Here is a 17291-nt window from a genome sequence, read left to right on the forward strand (position 1 = left end):
CATATGCAAATCAGTCTTGACCCTGTTCCACAAGGGAACACTCCATCCCGAACTGCCCGGCCAGGTTCTCCCTGGACCGGAAACAAGCATCCTGGGACCGGTTTCAGGGTTTCACCCCTCATCAGCCAGGCTAGCTTGAATCCAGTGGCACAGTGAGCCCGGGACCCACGTCTGGGCATTACCGGCGCACTTAGGGCAGCAAAAGCAAGGCAAAACACAAACGCTGTGGGATAGCGTAACTGGATGGAAGGAATGCAGAACCAATCAAACATTCACCCCCAGTCACAGATCTGTGTTTAATCCATCCATTATTTTGCTCACCATGCCACCCCAGTTTGAACCCAGCCATATGCAAATCAGTCTTGACCCTGTTCCACAAGGGAACAGTCCAGCCCGAACTGCCAGGCCAGGTTCTCCCTGGACCGGAAACAAGCATCCTGGGACCAGTTTCGGAGTTTCACCCCTCATCAGCCAGGCTAGCTTGAAACCAGTGGCACAGTGAGCCCGGGACCCACGTCTGGGCATACCCGGCGCACTTAGGGCGGCAAAAGCAAGGCAAAACACAAACGCTGTGGGATAGCGTAACTGGATGGACGGAATGCAGAACCAATCAAACATTCACCCCCAGTCACAGATCTGGGTTTAATCCATCCATTATTTTGCTCACCATGCCACCCTAGTTTGAACCCAGCCATATGCAAATCAGTCTTGACCCTGTTCCACAAGGGAACAGTCCAGCCCGAACTGCCAGGCCAGGTTCTCCCTGGACCGGAAACAAGCATCCTGGGACCGGTTTCAGGGTTTCACCCCTCATCAGCCAGGCTAGCTTGAATCCAGTGGCACAGTGAGCCCGGGACCCACGTATGGGCATACCCGGCACACTTAGGGCGGCAAAAGCAAGGCAAAACACAAACGCTGTGGGATAGCGTAACTGGATGGACGGAATGCAGAACCAATCAAACATTCACCCCCAGTCACAGATCTGGGTTTAATCCATCCATTATTTTGCTCACCATGCCACCCCAGTTTGAACCCAGCCATATGCAAATCAGTCTTGACCCTGTTCCACAAGGGAACAGTCCAGCCCGAACTGGCAGGCCAGGTTCCCCCTGGACCGGAAACAAGCATCCTGGGACCGGTTTCAGGGTTTCACCCCTCATCAGCCAGGCTAGCTTGAATCCAGTGGCACAGTGAGCCCGGGACCCACGTCTGGGCATACCCGGCGCACTTAGGGCGGCAAAAGCAAGGCAAAGCACAAACGCTGTGGGATAGCGTAACTGGATGGACGGAATACCGAACCAATCAAACATTCACCCCCAGTCACAGATCTGTGTTTAATCCATCCATTATTTTGCTCACCATGCCACCCCAGTTTGAACCCAGCCATATGCAAATCAGTCTTGACCCTGTTCCACAACGGAACAGTCCAGCCCGAACTGCCAGGCCAGGTTCTCCCTGGACCGGAAACAAGCATCCTGGGACCGGTTTCAGGGTTTCACCCCTCATCAGCCAGGCTAGCTTGAATCCAGTGGCACAGTGAGCCCAGGACCCACGTCTGGGCATACCCGGCGCACTTAGGGCAGCAAAAGCAAGGCAAAACACAAACGCTGTGGGATAGCGTAACTGGATGGATGGAATGCAGAACCAATCAAACATTCACCCCCAGTCACAGATCTGGGTTTAATCCATCCATTATTTTGCTCACCATGCCACCCCAGTTTGAACCCAGCCATATGCAAATCAGTCTTGACCCTGTTCCACAAGGGAACAGTCCAGCCCGAACTGCCAGGCCAGGTTCTCCCTGGACCAGAAACAAGCATCCTGGGACCGGTTTCAGGGTTTCACTCCTCATCAGCCAGGCTAGCTTGAATCCAGTGGCACAGTGAGCCCGGGACCCACGTCTGGGCATACCCGGCGCACTTAGGGCGGCAAAAGCAAGGCAAAACACAAACGCTGTGGGATAGCGTAACTGGATGGACGGAATGCAGAACCAATCAAACATTCACCCCCAGTCACAGATCTGGGTTTAATCCATCCATTATTTTGCTCACCATGCCACCCCAGTTTGAACCCAGCGATATGCAAATCAGTCTTGACCCTGGCTCCGCTCCCATTTTTGCCAATGACATGCCCGGAAAAACAAGGCCGGTTTCCATGAGTTAATAGAGGATGATATTATAGGAAGAGCACATCAGATTGAGATTTTCAGGCCTGTACTACAAAGAAACAGTGAAACTAAAGTCCCAGCATCCTCACTGGATGAATGAAAGTCTATGAATGGGTGAAGCTTACCCTTGTGACACGGGACCTGTTGACAAATGTGCACTTTAAATTATGTCTTTAAAAAATTGCAAGAAGTGGTGCGTTGCTCTCATAGGATGAGCACAAAGTGAAATTCTTTTTTTTATTTACATTTTAGTAACAAACAAAATACCCTTTGAAATAAATAGTCACTATACTAAAAACACTGTTTTATGTGCAGGTGAAATACCAATATCACTGATTTCTTATCAGTTGCTATACATAACCACATACCTACCTAAATGTTACAAAATATGTTTCACTGAAATAAAATGTTTCCGGTCTCATCTTCAGTCACAACTACAGACAATAGACAAAAGCAATGGCGGTTGGTGGTTTTAAAAACCAGTGGGACACTACATACATACATTACATTACATACATAACACAAAACACTAAACACATTACAAGAAACAATGAAAAAAGACTTTCACTTACCTTCTCCTGCAGCACGTCCTTGATGCTCTCCAGTACTAGGCTCCAGACTCCTCTGAGCGGGAGGTGACATCATAAGCCAGTTACCTTTTCCAACCCCTACACTGCTCTCATGCTGTTAAGTAGCATGAATGAAGCGTCTGAATTGGCTGGAGCACACTGGCCCCACGCTCCTAAAGGCACTGAAGTCCTGTGCCTGCTCTCCTACCCAGCTGTCTTTAAATCTAGTATTTATCTTGTCACATTTGCTGTGCATTCAAAGATAGAGGTCAAATGTCAGGCTCTGTCTTCCTAGGGAGCTTTCTGTTTACTTATCTTTTTCCGACTACAAAGTGAGAGAATTTATGTAATGATCGACTACTTAAAAAAAAAATGTGCTGATATGTCAGAATATATAAAAATTCCAAAAGTACAAAATACGTTTCTTTTTTCAGAATCCTGAATTATTGTGGAAACAAATATTTCAATATGAAACAACACATCAATACACTAGGGCCCTCATTACAACCCTGGCAGTCGATGATAAAGCGGCGGTAATACCGCTAACAGGCCGGCGGTAAAAAAAAGGAATTACGACCATGGCAGAAAGCACCAACACAGACAGCCACTTTAACACTCCGACTGCCACAGCGGTAGCAGCAAACACCGCAGCGGTCACTGCCAACAGACAGGCGGAACACAATGTACCACCCACACTATTACAAGGCACCAATCTGCCAGCTTTTCCGGGACGGTACCAACGCCATCAAAAGCACGGCAGAAACAGTCTTTGGAAGGGAAACCACTCACTTCACGACACTCAACGAAGAAGCAGGACACCATGGAGCCCGAACTACAGGTCCTGCCCATGTTGCTGTACCTCTTAATACACCACGAAGTGGAAAGAAGGCGGCGGTGGCGATGACCACGGTGAGTACTGCACCTAGCACACAGGGGAGGGGAGGAGGGAAAAGAGAGTGACACACCCCACACCCCACCCACAACAACAACACACACACCCATATCCAATAAAATCACAGACACACCCCGTCACCCCCTAGAAGAACGCAAGGAGAAAACTAAATGAGTTTAAGTAGTGTAATATTCAAACAATCAGATAGCCCAAGAGAACAGTAAATAATCAGTATACACAAATATTTACAGCAAGTACACAGTCTGTACACTGTCTCATTAAATGTCTGTGGACCAGTGGTCCCAAAAGGCATGGGCGAAGCCCACACATGACACCTGCCTCAAAATGGAGAGAACACTGCAGGGGCATCAGGTAAAAAAAAAAACAGGCACTTCAGGGGGAACGGGAGGAGGGAAAAGAGAGTGACACACCCCACACCCCACCCACAACAACAACACACACACCCATATCCAATAAAATCACAGACACACCCCGTCACCCCCTAGAAGAACGCAAGGAGAAAACTAAATGAGTTTAAGTAGTGTAATATTCAAACAATCAGATAGCCCAAGAGAACAGTAAATAATCAGTATACACAAATATTTACAGCAAGTACACAGTCTGTACACTGTCTCATTAAATGTCTGTGGACCAGTGGTCCCAAAAGGCATGGGCGAAGCCCACACATGACACCTGCCTCAAAATGGAGAGAACACTGCAGGGGCATCAGGTAAAAAAAAAAACAGGCACTTCAGGGGGAACGGGAGGGGGGCACCTCAGCCAGATGATGGTACGACGCCACTGCCCCTTGAGGGGGCTCCATACCCACTGCCTGGTCCTGGGGAGTGCAAAGCCACAGTCTCTCAAGTGGGTGGGTTGCCAACTGCTTGGTCCTGGGAAGTGCACAGTCTCTCAAGTCTCTCATGTGGGTGCACTGCCCACTGCTTGGTCCTGGGGAGTTCAAAGCCACAGTCTCTCAAGTCTCTCAAGTGGGTCACTGCCCACAGCTTGGTTCTGGGGAGTTCAAAGCCACAGTCTCTCAAGTGGGTGGTTTGCCCATTGCTTGGTTCTAGGGATAGCAAAGACAACCTCTCTCAAGTCTCTCAAGTGGGTGGGTTGCCCACAGCTTGGTCCTGGGCAGTGCAAAGCCACAGTCTCTCAAGTCTCTCAAGTGGGTGTGCTGCTCACTGCCTGGTCCTGGGAAGTGCAAAGCCACAGTTTCTCAAGTCTCTCAAGTGGGTGGGTTGCCCAATGCTTGGTCCTGGGGAGTAGAAAGCCACAGTCTCTCAAGTGGTTAGCATCTTCCACTGGTTCTGGAGGGGGCATTGTGCCCATAGTGCTTCATCCTGCCAAGGACTGTGTTAGTGGATGCTTTTCTCCACTGGTTCTGGAGGGGGCTTTGTGCCCAGTGTGCTTCATCCTGCCAAGGGTAGGGTTAGTGGATGCTTTTATCCACTGGTTCTGGAGGGAGCTTTGTGCCCAGAGTGCTTCATCCTGCCAAGGACTGTGTTAGTGGATGCTTTTCTCCACTGGTTCTGGAGGGGGCTTTGTGCCCAGAGTGCTTCATCCTGCCAAGGACTGTGTTAGTGGATGATTTTCTCCACTGGTTCTGGAGGGGGCTTTGTGCCCAGTGATGCTGCTATTGGGGAGTGGCATGTTGACTTTGTCTCATCTGTGTGTCACAGCCATGTGATGTACCCAGAACAGGTTGCATGATACTCCATACTGCGGCGCCTTAGGCTGCCAATTGCTGGTTTGTGTCAGTGCTGGAGGTGGTGTCTCAAGTGGCGTGTCCAGGGTCAAGGATGTCACCTGCAGACTCTGATGGCTGCACACTGGGGATGGGGCTGACGTCCGACAGAGTGGCATTGGTTGTGCATGTGGCGGTGCTGATGGTGGTACAGGCAGCTGTGGCTGCGGCGGAGATGATGCCAATGCAGGCAAGTGACTGTTGGGGTGGATTGAGACACCATACCGTCTCCTCAGATGGCTGATCCTTGGGGAGGATGCTGCAGACTGGCGTTGTGGCAGCAGCGGTGCAGGTGGCGGTGCAGGTGGCAGTCGGAGCGGCGGTGGTGACTGGGGTGCATGTGGCTGCCATCCCTGATGATTTGGTGGTCACCAGCCCCTTCCCAGGTGAAATCGTGCCCAGAGGTGATGTGCCCTTTGGCTTGTGCCCCTTCCCCATCTTAACAGCCACTGCAGGGACCTTGGCACTGTCCACTCTGTGTTTGTGCGAGGCCTTGCTGGGTGGGTGGTGTGACTGTCCCCTGATTGAAGCCGGTCCTTTTTTGAGCTTTGCAGGTGGTGGAATAGGGTGGTCCTTCTTTTCTGTCGGTGGCACACTGGCAGCTCTGACTGGTGCCCCCTTTGACGGTATTGGAGTAGCAGGGACCACAGCAGATGCAGATTTGGTGGCTGAGGTGCTGGGCTGCGATCGAGACATCCTGGCCCTAGGAGAAGGAAGGGAGGGGGGAGGTGTAGGGAAGAGCTCGAGGTTAGCTAGGTAAATTTTTTGGGACACACTGGGATGGGCATATGGAGGGGGTTTGGGAGTGGAGGAAGAGGTAGTGGTTGTAGGAGGTGTACGTCTGCTGAGTTTGGGTGAAGGTGCATGGGTTGGAGGCTGTTGTGAGGTGGATGGCTGTTGAGTGGGTGTGTGCCTGCGTTTGTGTACTTTGGGAGGAGGGCTCACAGACACACTGGGAGAGGACACAGGGGACGTGCGAATGGTAGTGGGGTGGTGACTGCATGTGAGGGGTGTGTAGTGATGGGCATGCTGGTGATGGAGGTAGTTGCTGAGGATGTAGTGCATGCAGGTGTGAGTGGAGACAAGACTGGGAGGGAAGTGGAGGACGTGGAGGAGGGGGACCCAGTGGAGGCAGTGGATGTTGGTGTGTCTGCATGGGGATGGTGCTTGTGTGAGTGCCTGTGGGATGTGTGGTGCTTATGTTTTCCTAAGCCACTTTTGTGTGTTGATGTGTGTGCATGCTGGTCTGATGGTGTGCTTGGGATAGGCTGAGGTAGAGGGGATTGGGTCTGGTAAAGGAAGTTAGAGGGGGGAGGCTGGAGACAGGGACAATGGCTGCCATCAGTGCAGAGGCCAGAGCCTGAAATGTTCTCTGTTGGGCCGCCACGCCAGAGTGAATGCCCTCTAGGTATGCATTTGTCTGTTGCAAATGCCTCTCGTCACCCTGAATGGCATTCAGTATGGTTGACTGCCCAACAGTGAGGGATCTCAGGAGGTCAATAGCCTCCTCACTGAGGGCAGCAGGGCTGACTGGGGCAGGGACTGAGGTGCCTGGGGCAAAGGAGATGCCCACCCTCCTGGGTGAGCAGGCACTGGAAACATGCTGAGGGGCTGCTGGTGAGGGCCGTGCTGGTGGGGGGGTGGCAGCTGTACCTGTTGTTGCGGTGGGCACAGAGGTGCCTGCCACCGCAAGGGAGCTCCCATCAGAGGTGGAGTCCCTGTCGCTGGTGTCCCCTCCTGTCCCCGTCGTGGAGCTCCCCTCACCCTCCGTCCCACTGGTGCCCTCACCGTCAGTGGATTCACCCTCCTGGGCCATGTGGGATGCAGCTCCCTCCATCTCCGGTGCCTCTGCTCCTCTGCCAGATGATGCTAATGCACACAAGTACAGGGTGACAAAACAAGAAGGGGGGGAAAGACAGAGGAGACACACGGTCAATGCCAGCAACACCACTACCGTTGGCGGACACAACACACAGGGAGCAGCCCTTTTCACTAGGCCATGCACTAGCAGTTAGTAGTAAAATCACCTGCCCATGGGGGACTATGCCTAACACCAATTGTGTTAGGCATAGTCCCCCATGGGCAGTAAAAAAGTAGATGCCCACTACCACTATTGGGGTTGGAGTGCCTCAAAGCCTGCCTAACAAGGGACCTACCCTACCAAGTTCGCCCTGGCCTATGGGAACCCATAGCCCACATCCCCCACCCAGACACCTCGTAAAGCGCACAGAGTCAACTGAATGAGACTGTACGCACACCCTTGTGGCTGCTGTGATGCCCCCAGGCACCCATCCAACTCCGGATATGCCACTGGCAGGATCCGGAACATCAGGGGGATCTTGGTGCGACGGGCACCCCTTCCACGTTGAGAGGCCATCCCCAGCTGGGCCTCCGCTGCCTTCCTGTCCAGCGGCGCAAGTCCTGGCATCTCTTGCGGCAGTGGGTGCTCCGACTATGATAGACCCCCAGGGTCCGTGCTTCCTTGGCGATGGCACACCAAATACTCTTCTTCTGGTGGGCGCTGACCTAGAGGAAAGGTACAGGATGAAAGGAAATTACTGTCCCGTCCGGACCGTCTTACTCATTGCCCACCAGTTCCCACCCATGCCCTGACGCACATACACTCACCAGCCTCACATGCAGGACTCAGCCCCAACCCCCACATGTATCTTCCATCCACACCACTCCATACATTCATGGCCCACGCATCATGCTCACAGTGTACTCACCCGTTTGTCTGGAGGGCCGTACAGTAGCGTGTACTGAGGGGGGACCCCATCCACTAGTCTCTCCAACTCCTCCGAAGTGAAGGAAGGGGCCCTTTCCCCAGACACTCGAGCCGTTTGGATTTTGAATCCATCCAATGAAGTTTTGTGTTATACTGAGGTGACTGCCAAGTGCCGCGGTTCGTCCCACCATTGGTTGTCCACCATGGAAGAACCGCTATTGTGATTTGTGAGTCGGAATAGGTTCGGTGGTTGTTTCAAGGGCTGGCGGTGCTTGTGGTGGGGCTGCCTCTTTCCCACCTTCCAGAGTCCTGGCAGTGCCAGTTTTTTGGCTGGGTTATGGCAGTCCTGCCTGTGTAACTCGTAAATGAGTCAGTCTATATGACTGCCACCTAGGGAGTCTGACAGTCAGACCGCCAAACTCGTAATGGGGCCTCCAGTTTTTATGGCAAAACACAAACGCTGTGGGATAGCATAACTGGATGGACGGAATGCAGAACCAATCAAACATTCACCCCCAGTCACAGATTTGGGTTTAATCCATCCATTATTTTGCTCACCATGCCACCCAAGTTTGAACCCAGCCATATGCAAATCAGTCTTGACCCTGTTCCACAAGGGAACAGTCCAGCCCGAACTGCCAGGCCAGGTTCTCCCTGGACCAGAAACAAGCATCCTGGGACTGGTTTCAGGGTTTCACCCCTCATCAGCCAGGCTAGCTTGAATCCAGTGGCACAGTGAGCCCGGGACCCACGTCTGGGCATGCCCGGCACACTTAGGGCGGCAAAAGCAAGGCAAAACTCAAACGCTGTGGGATAGCGTAACTGGATGGACGGAATGCAGAACCAATCAAACATTCACCCCCAGTCACAGATCTGGGTTTAATCCATCCATTATTTTGCTCACCATGCCACCCCAGTTTGAACCCAGCCATATGCAAATCAGTCTTGACCCTGTTCCACAAGGGAACACTCCATCCCGAACTGCCCGGCCAGGTTCTCCCTGGACCGGAAACAAGCATCCTGGGACCGGTTTCAGGGTTTCACCCCTCATCAGCCAGGCTAGCTTGAATCCAGTGGCACAGTGAGCCCGGGACCCACGTCTGGGCATTACCGGCGCACTTAGGGCAGCAAAAGCAAGGCAAAACACAAACGCTGTGGGATAGCGTAACTGGATGGAAGGAATGCAGAACCAATCAAACATTCACCCCCAATCACAGATCTGTGTTTAATCCATCCATTATTTTGCTCACCATGCCACCCCAGTTTGAACCCAGCCATATGCAAATCAGTCTTGACCCTGTTCCACAAGGGAACAGTCCAGCCCGAACTGCCAGGCCAGGTTCTCCCTGGACCGGAAACAAGCATCCTGGGACCAGTTTCGGAGTTTCACCCCTCATCAGCCAGGCTAGCTTGAAACCAGTGGCACAGTGAGCCCGGGACCCACGTCTGGGCATACCCGGCGCACTTAGGGCGGCAAAAGCAAGGCAAAACACAAACGCTGTGGGATAGCGTAACTGGATGGACGGAATGCAGAACCAATCAAACATTCACCCCCAGTCACAGATCTGGGTTTAATCCAACCATTATTTTGCTCACCATGCCACCCTAGTTTGAACCCAGCCATATGCAAATCAGTCTTGACCCTGTTCCACAAGGGAACAGTCCAGCCCGAACTGCCAGGCCAGGTTCTCCCTGGACCGGAAACAAGCATCCTGGGACCGGTTTCAGGGTTTCACCCCTCATCAGCCAGGCTAGCTTGAATCCAGTGGCACAGTGAGCCCGGGACCCACGTATGGGCATACCCGGCACACTTAGGGCGGCAAAAGCAAGGCAAAACACAAACGCTGTGGGATAGCGTAACTGGATGGACGGAATGCAGAACCAATCAAACATTTACCCCCAGTCACAGATCTGGGTTTAATCCATCCATTATTTTGCTCACCATGCCACCCCAGTTTGAACCCAGCCATATGCAAATCAGTCTTGACCCTGTTCCACAAGGGAACAGTCCAGCCCGAATTGCCAGGCCAGGTTCCCCCTGGACCGGAAACAAGCATCCTGGGACCAGTTTCAGGGTTTCACCCCTCATCAGCCAGGCTAGCTTGAATCCAGTGGCACAGTGAGCCCGGGACCCACGTCTGGGCATACCCGGCGCACTTAGGGCAGCAAAAGCAAGGCAAAGCACAAACGCTGTGGGATAGCGTAACTGGATGGACGGAATACAGAACCAATCAAACATTCACCCCCAGTCACAGATCTGTGTTTAATCCATCCATTATTTTGCTCACCATGCCACCCCAGTTTGAACCCAGCCATATGCAAATCAGTCTTGACCCTGTTCCACAAGGGAACAGTCCAGCCCGAACTGCCAGGCCAGGTTCTCCCTGGACCGGAAACAAGCATCCTGGGACCGGTTTCAGGGTTTCACTCCTCATCAGCCAGGCTAGCTTGAATCCAGTGGCACAGTGAGCCCGGGACCCACGTCTGGGCATACCCGGCGCACTTAGGGCGGCAAAAGCAAGGCAAAACACAAACGCTGTGGGATAGCGTAACTGGATGGACGGAATGCAGAACCAATCAAACATTCACCCCCAGTCACAGATCTGGGTTTAATCCATCCATTATTTTGCTCACCATGCCACCCCAGTTTGAACCCAGCGATATGCAAATCAGTCTTGACCCTGGCTCCGCTCCCATTTTTGCCAATGACATGCCCGGAAAAACAAGGCCGGTTTCCATGAGTTAATAGAGGATGATATTATAGGAAGAGCACATCAGATTGAGATTTTCAGGCCTGTACTACAAAGAAACAGTGAAACTAAAGTCCCAGCATCCTCACTGGATGAATGAAAGTCTATGAATGGGTGAAGCTTACCCTTGTGACACGGGACCTGTTGACAAATGTGCACTTTAAATTATGTCTTTAAAAAATTGCAAGAAGTGGTGCGTTGCTCTCATAGGATGAGCACAAAGTGAAATTCTTTTTTTTATTTACATTTTAGTAACAAACAAAATACCCTTTGAAATAAATAGTCACTATACTAAAAACACTGTTTTATGTGCAGGTGAAATACCAATATCACTGATTTCTTATCAGTTGCTATACATAACCACATACCTACCTAAATGTTACAAAAATATGTTTCACTGAAATAAAATGTTTCCGGTCTCATCTTCAGTCACAACTACAGACAATAGACAAAAGCAATGGCGGTTGGTGGTTTTAAAAACCAGTGGGACACTACATACATACATTACATTACATACATAACACAAAACACTAAACACATTACAAGAAACAATGAAAAAAGACTTTCACTTACCTTCTCCTGCAGCACGTCCTTGATGCTCTCCAGTACTAGGCTCCAGACTCCTCTGAGCGGGAGGTGACATCATAAGCCAGTTACCTTTTCCAACCCCTACACTGCTCTCATGCTGTTAAGTAGCATGAATGAAGCGTCTGAATTGGCTGGAGCACACTGGCCCCACGCTCCTAAAGGCACTGAAGTCCTGTGCCTGCTCTCCTACCCAGCTGTCTTTAAATCTAGTATTTATCTTGTCACATTTGCTGTGCATTCAAAGATAGAGGTCAAATGTCAGGCTCTGTCTTCCTAGGGAGCTTTCTGTTTACTTATCTTTTTCCGACTACAAAGTGAGAGAATTTATGTAATGATCTTGCTGTGAAACGGAAGCCGTTTTTTCTAACCGACTACTTAAAAAAAAAATGTGCTGATATGTCAGAATATATAAAAATTCCAAAAGTACAAAATACGTTTCTTTTTTCAGAATCCTGAATTATTGTGGAAACAAATATTTCAATATGAAACAACACATCAATACACTAGGGCCCTCATTACAACCCTGGCAGTCGATGATAAAGCGGCGGTAATACCGCTAACAGGCCGGCGGTAAAAAAAAGGAATTACGACCATGGCAGAAAGCACCAACACAGACAGCCACTTTAACACTCCGACTGCCACAGCGGTAGCAGCAAACACCGCAGCGGTCACTGCCAACAGACAGGCGGAACACAATGTACCACCCACACTATTACAAGGCACCAATCTGCCAGCTTTTCCGGGACGGTACCAACGCCATCAAAAGCACGGCAGAAACAGTCTTTGGAAGGGAAACCACTCACTTCACGACACTCAACGAAGAAGCAGGACACCATGGAGCCCGAACTACAGGTCCTGCCCATGTTGCTGTACCTCTTAATACACCACGAAGTGGAAAGAAGGCGGCGGTGGCGATGACCACGGTGAGTACTGCACCTAGCACACAGGGGAGGGGAGGAGGGAAAAGAGAGTGACACACCCCACACCCCACCCACAACAACAACACACACACCCATATCCAATAAAATCACAGACACACCCCGTCACCCCCTAGAAGAACGCAAGGAGAAAACTAAATGAGTTTAAGTAGTGTAATATTCAAACAATCAGATAGCCCAAGAGAACAGTAAATAATCAGTATACACAAATATTTACAGCAAGTACACAGTCTGTACACTGTCTCATTAAATGTCTGTGGACCAGTGGTCCCAAAAGGCATGGGCGAAGCCCACACATGACACCTGCCTCAAAATGGAGAGAACACTGCAGGGGCATCAGGTAAAAAAAAAAACAGGCACTTCAGGGGGAACGGGAGGGGGGCACCTCAGCCAGATGATGGTACGACGCCACTGCCCCTTGAGGGGGCTCCATGCCCACTGCCTGGTCCTGGGGAGTGCAAAGCCACAGTCTCTCAAGTGGGTGGGTTGCCAACTGCTTGGTCCTGGGAAGTGCACAGTCTCTCAAGTCTCTCATGTGGGTGCACTGCCCACTGCTTGGTCCTGGGGAGTTCAAAGCCACAGTCTCTCAAGTCTCTCAAGTGGGTCACTGCCCACAGCTTGGTTCTGGGGAGTTCAAAGCCACAGTCTCTCAAGTGGGTGGTTTGCCCATTGCTTGGTTCTAGGGATAGCAAAGACAATCTCTCTCAAGTCTCTCAAGTGGGTGGGTTGCCCACAGCTTGGTCCTGGGCAGTGCAAAGCCACAGTCTCTCAAGTCTCTCAAGTGGGTGGGCTGCTCACTGCCTGGTCCTGGGAAGTGCAAAGCCACAGTTTCTCAAGTCTCTCAAGTGGGTGGGTTGCCCAATGCTTGGTCCTGGGGAGTAGAAAGCCACAGTCTCTCAAGTGGTTAGCATCTTCCACTGGTTCTGGAGGGGGCATTGTGCCCATAGTGCTTCATCCTGCCAAGGACTGTGTTAGTGGATGCTTTTCTCCACTGGTTCTGGAGGGGGCTTTGTGCCCAGTGTGCTTCATCCTGCCAAGGGTAGGGTTAGTGGATGCTTTTATCCACTGGTTCTGGAGGGAGCTTTGTGCCCAGAGTGCTTCATCCTGCCAAGGACTGTGTTAGTGGATGCTTTTCTCCACTGGTTCTGGAGGGGGCTTTGTGCCCAGAGTGCTTCATCCTGCCAAGGACTGTGTTAGTGGATGATTTTCTCCACTGGTTCTGGAGGGGGCTTTGTGCCCAGTGATGCTGCTATTGGGGAGTGGCATGTTGACTTTGTCTCATCTGTGTGTCACAGCCATGTGATGTACCCGGAACAGGTTGCATGATACTCCATACTGCGGCGACTTAGGCTGCCAATTGCTGGTTTGTGTCAGTGCTGGAGGTGGTGTCTTAAGTGGCGTGTCCAGGGTCAAGGATGTCACCTGCAGACTCTGATGGCTGCACACTGGGGATGGGGCTGACGTCCGACAGAGTGGCATTGGTTGTGCATGTGGCGGTGCTGATGGTGGTACAGGCAGCTGTGGCTGCGGCGGAGATGCTGCCAATGCAGGCCATGGTGCAAGTGACTGTTGGGGTGGATTGAGACACCATACCGTCTCCTCAGATGGCTGATCCTTGGGGAGGATGCTGCAGACTGGCGTTGTGGCAGCAGCGGTGCAGGTGGCGGTGCAGGTGGCAGTCGGAGCGGCGGTGGTGACTGGGGTGCATGTGGCTGCCATCCCTGATGATTTGGTGGTCACCAGCCCCTTCCCAGGTGAAATCGTGCCCAGAGGTGATGTGCCCTTTGGCTTGTGCCCCTTCCCCATCTTAACAGCCACTGCAGGGACCTTGGCACTGTCCACTCTGTGTTTGTGCGAGGCCTTGCTGGGTGGGTGGTGTGACTGTCCCCTGATTGAAGCCGGTCCTTTTTTGAGCTTTGCAGGTGGTGGAATAGGGTGGTCCTTCTTTTCTGTCGGTGGCACACTGGCAGCTCTGACTGGTGCCCCCTTTGACGGTATTGGAGTAGCAGGGACCACAGCAGATGCAGATTTGGTGGCTGAGGTGCTGGGCTGCGATCGAGACATCCTGGCCCTAGGAGAAGGAAGGGAGGGGGGAGGTGTAGGGAAGAGCTCGAGGTTAGCTAGGTAAATTTTTTTGGACACACTGGGATGGGCATATGGAGGGGGTTTGGGAGTGGAGGAAGAGGTAGTGGTTGTAGGAGGTGTACGTCTGCTGAGTTTGGGTGAAGGTGCATGGGTTGGAGGCTGTTGTGAGGTGGATGGCTGTTGAGTGGGTGTGTGCCTGCGTTTGTGTACTTTGGGAGGAGGGCTCACAGACACACTGGGAGAGGACACAGGGGACGTGCGAATGGTAGTGGGGTGGTGACTGCATGTGAGGGGTGTGTAGTGATGGGCATGCTGGTGATGGAGGTAGTTGCTGAGGATGTAGTGCATGCAGGTGTGAGTGGAGACAAGACTGGGAGGGAAGTGGAGGACGTGGAGGAGGGGGACCCAGTGGAGGCAGTGGATGTTGGTGTGTCTGCATGGGGATGGTGCTTGTGTGAGTGCCTGTGGGATGTGTGGTGCTTATGTTTTCCTAAGCCACTTTTGTGTGTTGATGTGTGTGCATGCTGGTCTGATGGTGTGCTTGGGATAGGCTGAGGTAGAGGGGATTGGGTCTGGTAAAGGAAGTTGGAGGGGGGAGGCTGGAGACAGGGACAATGGCTGCCATCAGTGCAGAGGCCAGAGCCTGAAATGTTCTCTGTTGGGCCGCCACGCCAGAGTGAATGCCCTCTAGGTATGCATTTGTCTGTTGCAAATGCCTCTCGTCACCCTGAATGGCATTCAGTATGGTTGACTGCCCAACAGTGAGGGATCTCAGGAGGTCAATAGCCTCCTCACTGAGGGCAGCAGGGCTGACTGGGGCAGGGACTGAGGTGCCTGGGGCAAAGGAGATGCCCACCCTCCTGGGTGAGCAGGCACTGGAAACATGCTGAGGGGCTGCTGGTGAGGGCCGTGCTGGTGGGGGGGTGGCAGCTGTACCTGTTGTTGCGGTGGGCACAGAGGTGCCTGCCACCGCAAGGGAGCTCCCATCAGAGGTGGAGTCCCTGTCGCTGGTGTCCCCTCCTGTCCCCGTCGTGGAGCTCCCCTCACCCTCCGTCCCACTGGTGCCCTCACCGTCAGTGGATTCACCCTCCTGGGCCATGTGGGATGCAGCTCCCTCCATCTCCGGTGCCTCTGCTCCTCTGCCAGATGATGCTAATGCACACAAGTACAGGGTGACAAAACAAGAAGGGGGGGAAAGACAGAGGAGACACACGGTCAATGCCAGCAACACCACTACCGTTGGCGGACACAACACACAGGGAGCAGCCCTTTTCACTAGGCCATGCACTAGCAGTTAGTAGTAAAATCACCTGCCCATGGGGGACTATGCCTAACACCAATTGTGTTAGGCATAGTCCCCCATGGGCAGTAAAAAAGTAGATGCCCACTACCACTATTGGGGTTGGAGTGCCTCAAAGCCTGCCTAACAAGGGACCTACCCTACCAAGTTCGCCCTGGCCTATGGGAACCCATAGCCCACATCCCCCACCCAGACACCTCGTAAAGCGCACAGAGTCAACTGAATGAGACTGTACGCGCCCCCTTGTGGCTGCTGTGATGCCCCCAGGCACCCATCCAACTCCGGATATGCCACTGGCAGGATCCGGAACATCAGGGGGGTCTTGGTGCGACGGGCACCCCTTCCACGTTGAGAGGCCATCCCCAGCTGGGCCTCCGCTGCCTTCCTGTCCAGCGGCGCAAGTCCTGGCATCTCTTGCGGCAGTGGGTGCTCCGACTATGATAGACCCCCAGGGTCCGTGCTTCCTTGGCGATGGCACACCAAATACTCTTCTTCTGGTGGGCGCTGACCTAGAGGAAAGGTACAGGATGAAAGGAAATTACTGTCCCGTCCGGACCATCTTACTCATTGCCCACCAGTTCCCACCCATGCCCTGACGCACATACACTCACCAGCCTCACATGCAGGACTTAGCCCCAACCCCCACATGTATCTTCCATCCACACCACTCCATACATTCATGGCCCACGCATCATGCTCACAGTGTACTCACCCGTTTGTCTGGAGGGCCGTACAGTAGCGTGTACTGAGGGGGGACCCCATCCACTAGTCTCTCCAACTCCTCCGAAGTGAAGGAAGGGGCCCTTTCCCCAGACACTCGAGCCATTGTCCCTTCCAGACTGAGGTCACAGCAGCACTTGCAGTGTAGGTCCTCTCCTGTTGAAGGGCAGGTATCAAGTGAGTGAACAGATAGAAATGGCGGTCACGTCTGCCGCAGTGCATACCGTCACCGCCAACGTACATCGTCATTGGCTCCTGGAACCCATAGGGCCCAATGATAACCAATGCTAAATTGTGCAGCGGTCTTCGATGGCCTATCGCAACGGTGCACAACACCAGCGCAGTTACCTCATTTCCCATTGTCCCTCTTTACAGTTCAGGCAGCTGCCATTTCAGGGGGGCACATGGCATGGCACCTAACTGCGTCACAGCACATTTTGGCAGAAATAAGGACAGACAATTCCACACACAGATTTACTCACATTACAGCAAAAACACTTGTGCAGCCTATTTGGTACATGACCCTCACCTCACCATTCTCCTCCATAGGGCACATCCGCTGGGGCAGAGGATGAGATGGCGTCATCCTCCGGTGAACAGACCCCTGGTGGACCTGTCGACAATTGAAGACAGACACATCATTATCACCTACAGACGTGATCGTGCCACAATCCAAGAACTGTGTGCCCAATTGGAGCCTGACCTGATGTCAGCTATCCGCCATCCCACAGGAATACCCCCTCTAGTGCAGGTCCTGTCAGTGCTCCATTACCTGACAAGTGGCTCCTTTAAAAATACAGTGGC

This window comes from Pleurodeles waltl, chromosome 1_1 (assembly GCF_031143425.1).
Source record: "Pleurodeles waltl isolate 20211129_DDA chromosome 1_1, aPleWal1.hap1.20221129, whole genome shotgun sequence".
NCBI classification, from domain to species: domain Eukaryota; kingdom Metazoa; phylum Chordata; class Amphibia; order Caudata; family Salamandridae; genus Pleurodeles; species Pleurodeles waltl.